General features: G+C 47.2%; 1 long non-coding RNA gene across 1 annotated transcript; it reads left to right on the forward strand.

Moving 5' to 3' along the window:
* Positions 1–683: 683 nt before the first annotated feature.
* On the forward strand, positions 684–1976 carry LOC133358864 (uncharacterized). Its single transcript, XR_009757134.1, has 3 exons — positions 684–771; positions 1349–1492; positions 1916–1976. It is a non-coding gene; the product is annotated as an uncharacterized LOC133358864 (long non-coding RNA).
* The last annotated feature ends 10618 nt before the right edge of the window (positions 1977–12594 follow it).

A 12594-nucleotide genomic window follows, 5' to 3' on the forward strand; every position in this document is an offset into this window, starting at 1 on the left:
CCGTTGTAACTGGTATTGGCCAAAAATCTCAATGCTGAAAAATTACCTGCATATATGCAGTTGGTATTTGATGTCAATGTATTTACTCTGGAAATACACTTTGATTCTGATAGCAACATTGCTATACATTTTTCAGGACGGTTCTAACAATTTACCGCAGTATTTAGCGAGGTTGCTGTGTGTAAAATCCATTGATCAATTTGCAGGTACGCTTTCAGCATGGTTGGCCATCACCAGTTACGTTGTGAGTGATTATTAGCAATGGGCAGATTCCAAAGAACCAGGATGCAAGCCATGCAGAACAAGGGGAAAGCATACAAACTCTACACACTCACAATTTTCTAAAGAGGGGTAGAACATAACTCCACGCAAAAGGAGACTGAACTGCACATTTAATCCAGGACCTTCGTGCTGTGTGCCAACAAAATGGTTATCTAGCACGGCAAATGAACACATCAAGTCTTGTCTTCACCCTTCACTGGAATTGACAAAGCTAGGCTATTTCTGTAACTCGTGTTCTTTGTCACTGCATGGATTAAGTCTCTCTTTACATTGTCTAACGAGCACTGAATTAGCAGTAATTGAATGAGCCTCGATTGAATCGGCACTTAACCACTGTGTGATTGTTGCGCAGGTAAAGCACGAGCACCTCAACTTTCGGTATGAGGTGCTGGAAACGATTGGGTTCGGCGGTCAAGGCATAGTGGTCAAGTGTCTTGACCACAGGACAAATAGCCTGGTGGCGGTGAAAATTCTGGGCATTCCAGTGAGGTAAGACTCCACAGTGGCCCATGCCACAATCAGGCTGATGTTATTAACGGAACTATAAGAGAAGGCAGGGTGGCATAGTGGTAACATTTGTGCCTCACAGCATGAATGGCCCGAGTGCCTTTCTGAGTTTATATCTCCCTATTTCGCATCGGTTTACTCCAGATTTTCTAGTTACCTCTCAAAGCTAAAAAACCCTCATACAATTTAAACAGGCTTAACTAAACATCCCAATGCTGAAAATTACTACTGAATTTAAAGTAGGCCCCTACCCTGAAACTACTGCAGACTGTGTCTGTGAATCATAGCGCCTCTCTTTGCGATAGCCTTGTGCTTTGAGAGCCATCTTCATGGTCGCGACCCAATCTGTGACTATAAATATTAATTGGCGGATTCATCTTAACATACAAATGATCTCCCAGCTTGGGAAATTGTAAGTGCCAGCTCACTGCTTGGCTGCCTTCCCATTTGTATGTGGATCCTCACGCATCTGAATAGGTCTCTGTCTTTGATAGTGAGCATGGTCTAAGTCTACCTTATTATTATCGATAATATAAAATTGTGGACTATATCTTTGCAGCGCCAATCATGCCAATCTCCAGAGGAGGGAGATAGAGATCGGGAATCAAGTTCAGGCGTGGGACACCGACGACTCCAACATAATCAAGATGTTGGATTGGTTTGAGTTCAGAAAACACTACGCCATCGTCTTGGAGCTCTTGAGGTACTTACCACGTGTCAGGTAGCATCGTTGCGTTGACGTGCTCTTGCGACAATATGTCGTTTTAAGACTCAATTGGGACACATGTCGAGCTGGCAGCCATTGCCGTTTCTCTGCCAGCCTTGCTCACCTTTACATAGCCATATCCCCTCAATCAGTTGGTAAGATAAAACGTGTATTGTTTCTAATAAATACCCAATGTGACTGTGCTTGGCCAATCACCCCAATGGCTGAATACTACCGACACATTACTAAATTGGGATAATGCATAGCAACAACATCGCCCCCTCTAGTGTCAAAACTTGTCAGGACCCTCCTGAAAAGAGGCGTGAGGATGTCCTGTGTTAAGCGTAATAATCCATTGTTATTATATGAATCAGAACTTCACCGAATGGCACCGACTTTGTATTGTTGCCTCTTTCACAGCGGAACCCTGGATGACCTGAATCGTCGCCGGAATGCCGAGCCCCTTCGGATGGAGGAGGTGAAAATATTCACCAAGGGGATCCTCAAGTGCCTGTCTCACCTCCAGGCGAAGAAAATTATTCACGGTGACCTCAAGCCTGTGAGTGGACACAGTGTTTGGCGGAACCTCACTGTAAACCTGGAGAAAGCCCCAGCCACATTGATCAAATGGATTTAATGTATTAGCTATGTTCATCTGTCTGGGAGGGGCGGTGGGCGAGTCATGGTAACTCTGATAAAGATGATCGAATGTGAAGCAGACTTTGGGCAAAGTTGTGTTGCTATTACTGACTTGGCTTAGAAAGAAACTATTGGCGGACACAAACCAGGAGAATAAATAACTCCAGTAATTCCCTGATTTATGTCTTCCCCTTTTACATTGCTTGGACATTCGTCATTGCACATTTTTGGAACGCATCCCCGACGTAACCTGGGGTATTACTCAATTTGTAAATATACAAATTAATTTTTGAATCAGGAGTTTATTTTCCAAATAAAGCCCATTGAGCTATTAAGCTATTTTTCTGGGCGCTCATCAGCCTCCATCCGGCTAAATAAATTATTTCCAAGACAAACGCGTGGTGGAAAACGTTACCGAATCCATGCGTGTACATAGTTTTTCCCAACTTGTTAGCGTGGACTAGCAGCTTTAGCTATTTTAGGGCCTCTTTTTACAAGCAATAATCGACTTGCATCTCATCTAACATTTGAAAGGGCACCCCCAGTGGCAGCTGTCAGTAAATATATCCTGTCATTGCAACTAACCTTTATGACAGAGAGTCACCTAGTCTAACTCACCGTTTCGTAGATATTTAGCAATTTTGGTACATGATCACTGGACTGCTGGATGAATGCTGTTATACCCTCTGTGAATCCCTTCTTCTGTTCTTCATCTAGGAAAACATATTGGTCAAGGACCGCGCGGCAGGGACCATAAAGGTCACAGACTTTGGACACAGCTACGTTGAGGGGTGTCAAAGTGAGTGCCCTCACCTGAGTGAGATTGCTAGTAGCGGTTATCGCACTGCACTATGAACCTAGCGACCCGGCTTCCATTCCCGTTAACAACCACCTACCCCAGTGACGATTATCTGAACTGCTCCTGGGCCTGAGTGGCGACTTGCCGTCAACTGCCAAGTAGCCTCAAAGTCCACCTTGCCTGACACTGCCCTGTGTCGTATTTCACGAAACTGATCTCAACGCCGCTGGTAACAGTCATTGCCAAGTCCAACCGGCTCGAAATCCTGTAATCCCACATGAGCACATCTCTACTGTGACATGGCCCAGCAGTGACACCACAGCCGCCACGACCACCGACTCGGTATCAAATGAATACCTGTGTAATGGGTTCCGGAGACACTTTGTAGATGCAACTTCTTTATTACAATAGACCACTACAACAGTCCTGATACACTGTTATAGCCTACTTCTAGCGTGCCTGACACTGGCTACGCTCTCGGGTCCTCCGGCTACAATTACCTGAGGGGAGGCTACCTGACCCGACCCAGCCAAGGTGCCGGTCTAGACTATGGCTTCCTCGGACCTCGCCCTTACAAGGGCGTAGAGCTGAGAGTCCCAGAGTCCCACCACTGGCCCGCACAGCGTCCCGGCCTTTACAAGGACAAGCAGGGCGAGGGGGTCCAGGGTCCTAAGCTGGCTGGTCTTTGTACTTCGTCTGCGACTGGTCCCGATCGGCTGGGGAGGTCCCCTTTTATGCTCCTTTGCCCATAGAGGGGTGGCATTGCGTGGGATTGTAGATCCCCCGCAGCCCCCCCGTTGGTGGCACCGAGGGGATTAGCTGTCTGGGGTCCTGAGCCCCCAGCAGCTCCTCCCCTCTTGGGCTGGCATGGCAGCCCCTGCCCTGGCGGTAAGGGGAACCCTTGCAGATGGACCTCGTCTACCACTGCCGGTAAGCGTGGCCCATCTACGGCACTACACCTGTAGAAAAGTGTAAACATCACCTTTGGAGAAAGGCGGTAGTGCGTGGTGGTAGCCACCCATCCCGTGTACCGTGCCGGCCTTCATAAGTACTCGCTAACACCACTTGTCCCAACAGTCTTTTAAAGGCTATATGGGGATTGTTTGCCTTTGTATGCCCCTGTGTCTGTGTGTGTGCGCACACGTATGTACATGTGACCGTGTGTGGGTAATGACGTGTCAGTTGATGCTTTTAAAGGTTAAATGGGGATCGTTGTCTTTGTGATTTTCAGCCGCTATGACCTTCGGTACCCTCATGTTTATGGCTCCGGAGGGGCACCTGGGCTACTCGTCCACCTGCTCAGCGGACATGTGGGCTCTGGGTTGCACGGTGGTGGAGATCGTAACCGGAACAGCCATCTTCAACCCCATGAACTTTGATGACCAGTTGGTGTGCTGCATGGAGGTACTGCCCAAACACACACTTCACTCGTGAATAATAGATTCTTGGTCACGTATTGATTTGGGCATATTTTTTACCTCCATTTTCTGATACCGCCAGACATAATATATCGTCATGCATGCACAAACTTAAACAGCTTCCTGTTTAGGTTCACCACCAGTAATTTGAAGAACAATTCTTGCAATCAAGTTTAGAAATTAATTAGGTTTTACTTGAAGCTACATCCAGCACACTTGCAGGACCATAACTCGTGCACACAATGGCCTACTCCTTTCAAATAACGTCATGGGATCATTACATCCACTGCGAATAAAGCAGGTGGCACGTAGGAGTTTACGGTTTGTACACATCACAAGTAAAAACTGGGTGGCAAAGTGCTACTTCTGGGCCAAGGCATTACCACTGCCCTGCACCTGTGGGGGAACCGTGGGGAGTGGTAGCGTAGTGGTTAGTGAACTGTGCTGCAAACCTCGTGACCTGAGTTTGATTCCCGCTTACAACCAAGAGTGTTGACAAATACCTGAACTGGACATAGGCCAACAGCGTTAAATAATCATGTGAGGTGGTGTGTCAAGTACCTATTGCTATGGGGCCCATCCTCTAGTGTGCTGCATTGGCCTTAATAGGTGCTTACTAAAAGCACTTGCCACAACAGTCAGTTACATTTATATGAGGCATCTTTGTTTTTTGCGTGAACCGTGCGTAGGTCCTGGGGCTGCCTCCGGACGACTTGGTGAAAGCCGCTCCTAAAGTTTACGAATACTTTGGTAAGTTGAAGGGACAAGCTGACTGGATTAAGTTTGAGGGGGTGCGCCAGAACTGTTATATTCTCGGGGGGCTATCTTTGCACATGGCTCGTAATAGATTTTCCGGAAAAAACACTTAATGATATGACCGTTTATGTCATTAAGATCCTCCGACACCCGACATACACAAATGAAAGTTGAATGTGTAAAGTGTTTCACGAGCCAACTATTCTTCTTTTAACTTAACCACCCATAAATATTTCAACTTAGAATTTTACAACCCACATTCGCAATTAGATGCAACGTTTCACTTGAAACTGCGTCAAGCATCATCAGGGCAGGATGCAAGAAGTCGGACTGAAATCCAGGCAGTTAGCCTTGAAATGCTTGTACATCTGACAATTGGGTCCTACAGCAGAAAATGTGGCTCAGTCATTAAGCAGCCTGACCCAAATATCGATAATGAATCATGCATATGTTCCATTGTCGTACCAAAACCCATGCCAGATGATGCCAAACATTCCATTTTATTTGTATGTTTTATTACAATAATTAATCATTATCATAATAACAGAGTACATTTGGTGTGCCATTATTTTAATGAGCTAGAATGAAGGTGCTGCTGTATTTCAGACGGTCTGCTGTAGTTTCACAGTAGTGGGCGATGTTCCATTATACTTCTAATGGAGTAATTTTCAGTTTCATTTTTCACATTGGCACGCAATGGCCGACAATTTCTAATGACGTCACGGGATCTGGAACGTCCACTGTGAAGCAAACAATGCGAATTTTGTTATGGTTAATACACCCTACAAACTTCTATAACAAGCGGCAAAATGGCTACCGCTGGGCCTGGGCATAGTGCTATGGCATCGCATTGTTGTGGCATCGCTGCCGGTGTGCAACAGCTATATAGGTTGTGAAATGTTTCTCCTGTCTGTGCGTGCTACCTGTAGAATCCGACAAGCAGCCAAAGATGTTTGGCTGCATCCGAGTGCCAGGGAGTCGCCCGCTCTGCATGCTGCTCGCAAAATACGGCCCGGAGTTTGTGGACTTCATCAGCAGCTGCCTCCAGTAAGGGCCCCTCTCCCCCACGAGGATTCTCACATCAGTCACTCTGCTCTAAATGATGAGTGACCGATCACCTCCAGCCAATAGCTCCATTCCTCTCAAGCAGAATCAGAAGCCCTATCATTGCATACACTTACATGATCCATATAGTTACAGAGAGACCTATACTCTTATCGTCTTCGAAGCCAAAAGTCCACAATTGCTCATGTCCGCAACCACGTCCCTTGGCATTCCCTCTTGGCTAGACCGCAGTAGCGCACGGGAATGGATGAAATGTGATGTAAAGTATGATAATTGGTTCTTTACCCTTCTATCTGGCAACAAAACTGACACCTTTTTGCAAGGAGTCATGTTTGCATAGACCGCAATACCTGCAGTCATAAATACAAACAAAAGACATAACTCTGATAATGTGCACTGTCCTTGAAGTTGATTGGTCCACACCCGAGACAGCTTTCCTTCGAGCCTAGTCTCATATGGGTTGGACCAGATGACGCCAAAAGGCGCACAACTCAAGGACAATGCACCATCAGAGTATGAGAGCTCGGGGCAAGCATCTACACTATGGGGACCTCATTTGCCAGTAAAAATATGATAATTGGTTCTTTACCCTTCTATCTGGCAACAAAACTGACACCTTTTTGCAAGGAGTCATGTTTGCATAGACCGCAATACCTGCAGTCATAAATACAAACAAAAGACATAACTCTGATAATGTGCACTGTCCTTGAAGTTGATTGGTCCACACCCGAGACAGCTTTCCTTCGAGCCTAGTCTCATATGGGTTGGACCAGATGACGCCAAAAGGCGCACAACTCAAGGACAATGCACCATCAGAGTATGAGAGCTCGGGGCAAGCATCTACACTATGGGGACCTCATTTGCCAGTAAAAATATGATAATTGGTTCTTTACCCTTCTATCTGGCAACAAAACTGACACCTTTTTGCAAGGAGTCATGTTTGCATAGACCGCAATACCTGCAGTCATAAATACAAACAAAAGACATAACTCTGATAATGTGCACTGTCCTTGAAGTTGATTGGTCCACACCCGAGACAGCTTTCCTTCGAGCCTAGTCTCATATGGGTTGGACCAGATGACGCCAAAAGGCGCACAACTCAAGGACAATGCACCATCAGAGTATGAGAGCTCGGGGCAAGCATCTACACTATGGGGACCTCATTTGCCAGTAAAAATATGATAATTGGTTCTTTACCCTTCTATCTGGCAACAAAACTGACACCTTTTTGCAAGGAGTCATGTTTGCATAGACCGCAATACCTGCAGTCATAAATACAAACAAAAGACATAACTCTGATAATGTGCACTGTCCTTGAAGTTGATTGGTCCAATCCCCGAGACAGCTTTCCTTCGAGGCTAGTCTCATATGGGTTGGACCAGATGACGCCAAAAGGCGCACAACTCAAGGACAATGCACCATCAGAGTATGAGAGCTCGGGGCAAGCATCTACACTATGGGGACCTCATTTGCCAGTAAAAATATGATAATTGGTTCTTTACCCTTCTATCTGGCAACAAAACTGACACCTTTTTGCAAGTTTTGTTGCCAGATAGAAGGGTAAAGAACCAATTATCATATTTTTACTGGCAAATGAGGTCCCCATAGTGTAGATGCTTGCCCCGAGCTCTCATACTCTGATGGTGCATTGTCCTTGAGTTGTGCGCCTGTTGGCGTCATCTGGTCCAACCCATATGAGACTAGGCTCGAAGGAAAGCTGTCTCGGGTGTGGACCAATCAACTTCAAGGACAGTGCACATTATCAGAGTTATGTCTTTTGTTTGTATTTATGACTGCAGGTATTGCGGTCTATGCAAACATGACTCCTTGCAAAAAGGTGTCAGTTTTGTTGCCAGATAGAAGGGTAAAGAACCAATTATCATATTTTTACTGGCAAATGAGGTCCCCATAGTGTAGATGCTTGCCCCGAGCTCTCATACTCTGATGGTGCATTGTCCTTGAGTTGTGCGCCTTTTGGCGTCATCTGGTCCAACCCATATGAGACTAGGCTCGAAGGAAAGCTGTCTCGGGTGTGGACCAATCAACTTCAAGGACAGTGCACATTATCAGAGTTATGTCTTTTGTTTGTATTTATGACTGCAGGTATTGCGGTCTATGCAAACATGACTCCTTGCAAAAAGGTGTCAGTTTTGTTGCCAGATAGAAGGGTAAAGAACCAATTATCATATTTTTACTGGCAAATGAGGTCCCCATAGTGTGATGTAAAGTAGTTTGCGTTGCCGTAGAATTTAGGCGAGCGCCTTGTGCAACGGATTAATGATTTCAAGGTGGGACAAGGATAATAGATAGAATTGGGGAATGGAGACCGTTGCTTTTATTATTTTATTGACGTTTGCTTACCTCAGAAAGCCTCACTGAGCCTCAAGACTCTTTTTCAGGAGGGTCCTGCCAAGTTTGCGTAGTGGGGGGCGATGCTTTCTACGTACATTCCAATCGAGTAACTTGAGGGGTGCCATGCTTCGATGTCACGGTGGTGTCAGATGTAACACTTCCGCTTTAGTTTGAAGGCATCGGTGGGCCCCACACTCCCCTATGGACGGCCCTGCTTACAAACGGTACGTTCTTTAGTCTAATTTTGACCGTGATGTCAGCACACAATGGCCTACTCTTGCAAATTACATGACAGGATCTTTAACATTCTCTATGAAGCAAACAGCGAGTATTTTTAGGATTCACACACCTGCTGCATTAACCAGGTCGGCCACTGGATTTGCGCTGTGACCCTCTGCAACACACGGCAAACAACGCGCTCATGCTGGGCCCCGTCACTGCTGGGCCATGTCACTGCTGGGCCATGTCAAAGTAGAGATGAGCTCATGTAGAGTTCATGAGGATCTGGAGCAGGTTGGGCTTGGTGATGAATGTTACCAGCGGATTTGAGTTCAATTTCGATAAAAATGACACGGAAATGCCAGGCAAGGTGCACTTTGAGGCTAATTGGCAGTTGGATGGAAGTCGCCACTCAGCAACAACAGAGGGTGGAGGAGCAACGCTCACAACGAGCAGAGTACCGAGCGGCTAATACGCAGCAAATTGGCAGAGTGGGGAGCACAGGTGGTGCATCTGCCATTGATCACAGCAGCAAATGGTCAATGATGATGATTTTGGCGATCATCACCAAAAGTGCATGACAGCTACTACTGCTGACATTAGTTCTTGGACCCAATGGGAGGAGACGAATGTAAACCCTCCAATCATCATAACTCATGGCGTGTGCCGCGTCTGTGTGTCTCAACAGATGGATCCCGCCTCTTCGGATGACACCGGAGCAGGCGCTGGCACATAAATGGCTGCAGGATGTCGGCACGGGTGAACCCGGGCAACCCGAAGCAGCTGCAGTTAAAACCACGGCGGCCACCATCACCGCCATCGCCGCTGCCACCACTGTCACCACTTCAACCATCACAACCAACACTGCCGGCATCACCACCAAATACACCACCCCTGCCACTGTCACCATCACCGCCACCATCACGATCGTCGCCACCGCTGACCTGGGACCGGTCTCGCTGTTCGACCGGGAGAGCGACGAAACCTTTGCAGCCGCTGTGGAACGGTAAGCTACTCTGCGTGTGTGTCCTGTGTTTATATTATTACTTCTTACGACTTTTTTTAATTACCAAGGAAAGCCCTACTGTGTCTTAAGATGTTGTGAATGTTGCGAAGCAAGGTGAAAATGCAATGGGGATATTTCACACACGGATGATCGTGAGTTGTGACCTTGTAGAGTAATAACGAACGAACGATAGACGGGATATGAAATGGTGTCATGTCTGTCCCTTCACAGGTCAACTCCTGCGCAGCCCTCGCTCACCTCAGCCTCTGCGGAGAAGACGGAGATTGCGGAGGAGAGCATGGAGGAGAAGACGGAGTTGGTGGAGGAGGAAGGGGAGGTTGAGGGGAAGGAGGAGGAAGGGGAGGTTGAGGGGAAGGAGGAGGAAGGGGAGGTTGAGGGGAAGGAGGAAGGGGAGGTTGAGGGGAAGGAGGAAGGGGAGGTTGAGGGGAAGGAGGAGGAAGAGGAGAAGCTGGGGAAGACGGAGAAGACGGAGATTGCGGAGGAGAGCATGGAGGAGAAGACGGAGTTGGTGGAGGAGGAAGGGGATGTTGAGGGGAAGGAGGAAGGGGAGGTTGAGGGGAAGAAGGAGGAAGGGGAGGTTGAGGAGAAGGAGGAAGGGGAGGTTGAGGAAGAGGAGAAGCTGGGGAAGACGGAGGAGAAGACGGAGGCCAAGACGGAGCTGCTGGTGCAGGAGACGAGAGAGCAGAAGAAGCAAAAGCGGTCGCGACTCGCTCGCTTGGGACGAGCAATCTGCTCTTTCTTCCGCTGCCGGCTGCTTTGTGGTGGAGTGTCCACCGCAGAGTAGCCTTGACGACGCAAGGGGTGGTGATGATAGATGTATATTAGTATCATCACCACCACTATCACCACATATATACACACTCCACCCTCTTCCCATCCCAAGATATACATACACAACACACACATACCACATGCCCACATACACACCACACACCCACATACACAACACACACACACTACACACACATGGGCTGCTAGGCCTTGCCATGGCTGGTCATGCGGGTTTCACAACCCAGCCAACCCAGCCTCGCCTGCCAGATGAACTCCGCAATGTCCAGAACTTTCAAGGATCTGTGAGTTCCTTGAACTGTAATCCGGCCTGGTTAATCCCAGGATGGATCACAGGCAGGACACCCTGAGCGTTGCAAAATGGCGCAGACGATTCTTTGGAGCAGCCAGCGCCAAACCAGCAGTGGCAGAATGCTCATCAGCGGACGCAAGCGATGGACTAGGGGACAATTGCAGCCAAGACACTACACCCCACACACACACCATACATTATTATTGTTATTGTAATATACGTTGTAAAATTAACTTGTAAATATAAATTAAACAATGTTGCCTAGTTTGCTGGTGCGGCCTGGGTTCAATGTGTCTTGACGTATGTGAGGTGTCTTGGAGAAGACAGAGGTTCTACACTATGGGGACCTCATTTGCCAGTAAAAATATGATAATTGGTTCTTTACCCTTCTATCTGGCAACAAAACTGACACCTTTTGGCGTCATCTGGTCCAACCCATATGAGACTAGGCTCGAAGGAAAGCTGTCTCGGGTGTGGACCAATCAACTTCAAGGACAGTGCACATTATCAGAGTTATGTCTTTTGTTTGTATTTATGACTGCAGGTATTGCGGTCTATGCAAACATGACTCCTTGCAAAAAGGTGTCAGTTTTGTTGCCAGATAGAAGGGTAAAGAACCAATTATCAAGACAGAGGTTGTGGAGGAGAGCATGGAGAAAACAGAGTTGGTGGAGCAGGAAGGGGAGGCTGAAGGGAAGGAGGGTTTTTATTTTGTCATTGTACAGCTCTTGGAGATGCAATTGTATGAAGCTTAGAGAAAATGCACTATCTTTATAGGCCTTTGTGTCTCGAGAGACAATTCTTTCACGCCTTACGAGGTCAGCTGTAGGTTTTGCAGCACCTAGAATGACTTAGTAGGCCAATCATTGAGTGGCAATCCTTGCCACAGCAATTGCAAGTGAATGCGGTGGCAACTCCAGAGGTAATTGGTTCTTTACCCTTCTATCTGGCAACAAAACTGACACCTTTTTGCAAGGAGTCATGTTTGCATAGACCGCAATACCTGCAGTCATAATACAAACAAAAGAACATAACTCTGATAATGTGCACTGTCCTTGAAGTTGATTGGTCCACACCCGAGACAGCTTTCCTTAGAGCCTAGTCTCATATGGGTTGGACCAGATGACGCCAAAAGGCGCACAACTCAAGGACAATGCACCATCAGAGTTGTGCGCCTTTTGGCGTCATCTGGTCCAACCCATATGAGACTAGGCTCTAAGGAAAGCTGTCTCGGGTGTGGACCAATCAACTTCAAGGACAGTGCACATTATCAGAGTTATGTTCTTTTGTTTGTATTATGACTGCAGGTATTGCGGTCTATGCAAACATGACTCCTTGCAAAAAGGTGTCAGTTTTGTTGCCAGATAGAAGGGTAAAGAACCAATTATCATATTTTTACTGGCAAATGAGGTCCCCATAGTGTAACTCCAGAGGTGTTTGTTGCTTTTTCTTTACGTCGCTCCCTCTTGGTCTGCCAAGCGGCGTGTCTTTTCTCCTCGCCTCTCCTGAGGCCTGTTTTCACAGCCTGCTGCCAGCTGAGTCGGTCGCCGGCAGTTTTCTCCCAGTCATTTGGGTTGATGTCGCAGCTCTTCATGTCTTGTTTACAGACATCTTTGAAGCGCAGAACTAGGTGACCAGTAACCCGTGTGCCTGATGCCAGCTCGCCGTACAAGACATCCTTGGGTAATCTGCCATCCTGCATGCGGCGAACGTGTCCAAGCCATCTCAGGCACCTATGACTGA

Source organism: Lethenteron reissneri, chromosome 63, assembly GCF_015708825.2.
Source record: "Lethenteron reissneri isolate LAM-NWPU_2019-01 chromosome 63, ASM1570882v1, whole genome shotgun sequence".
NCBI lineage: Eukaryota > Metazoa > Chordata > Hyperoartia > Petromyzontiformes > Petromyzontidae > Lethenteron > Lethenteron reissneri.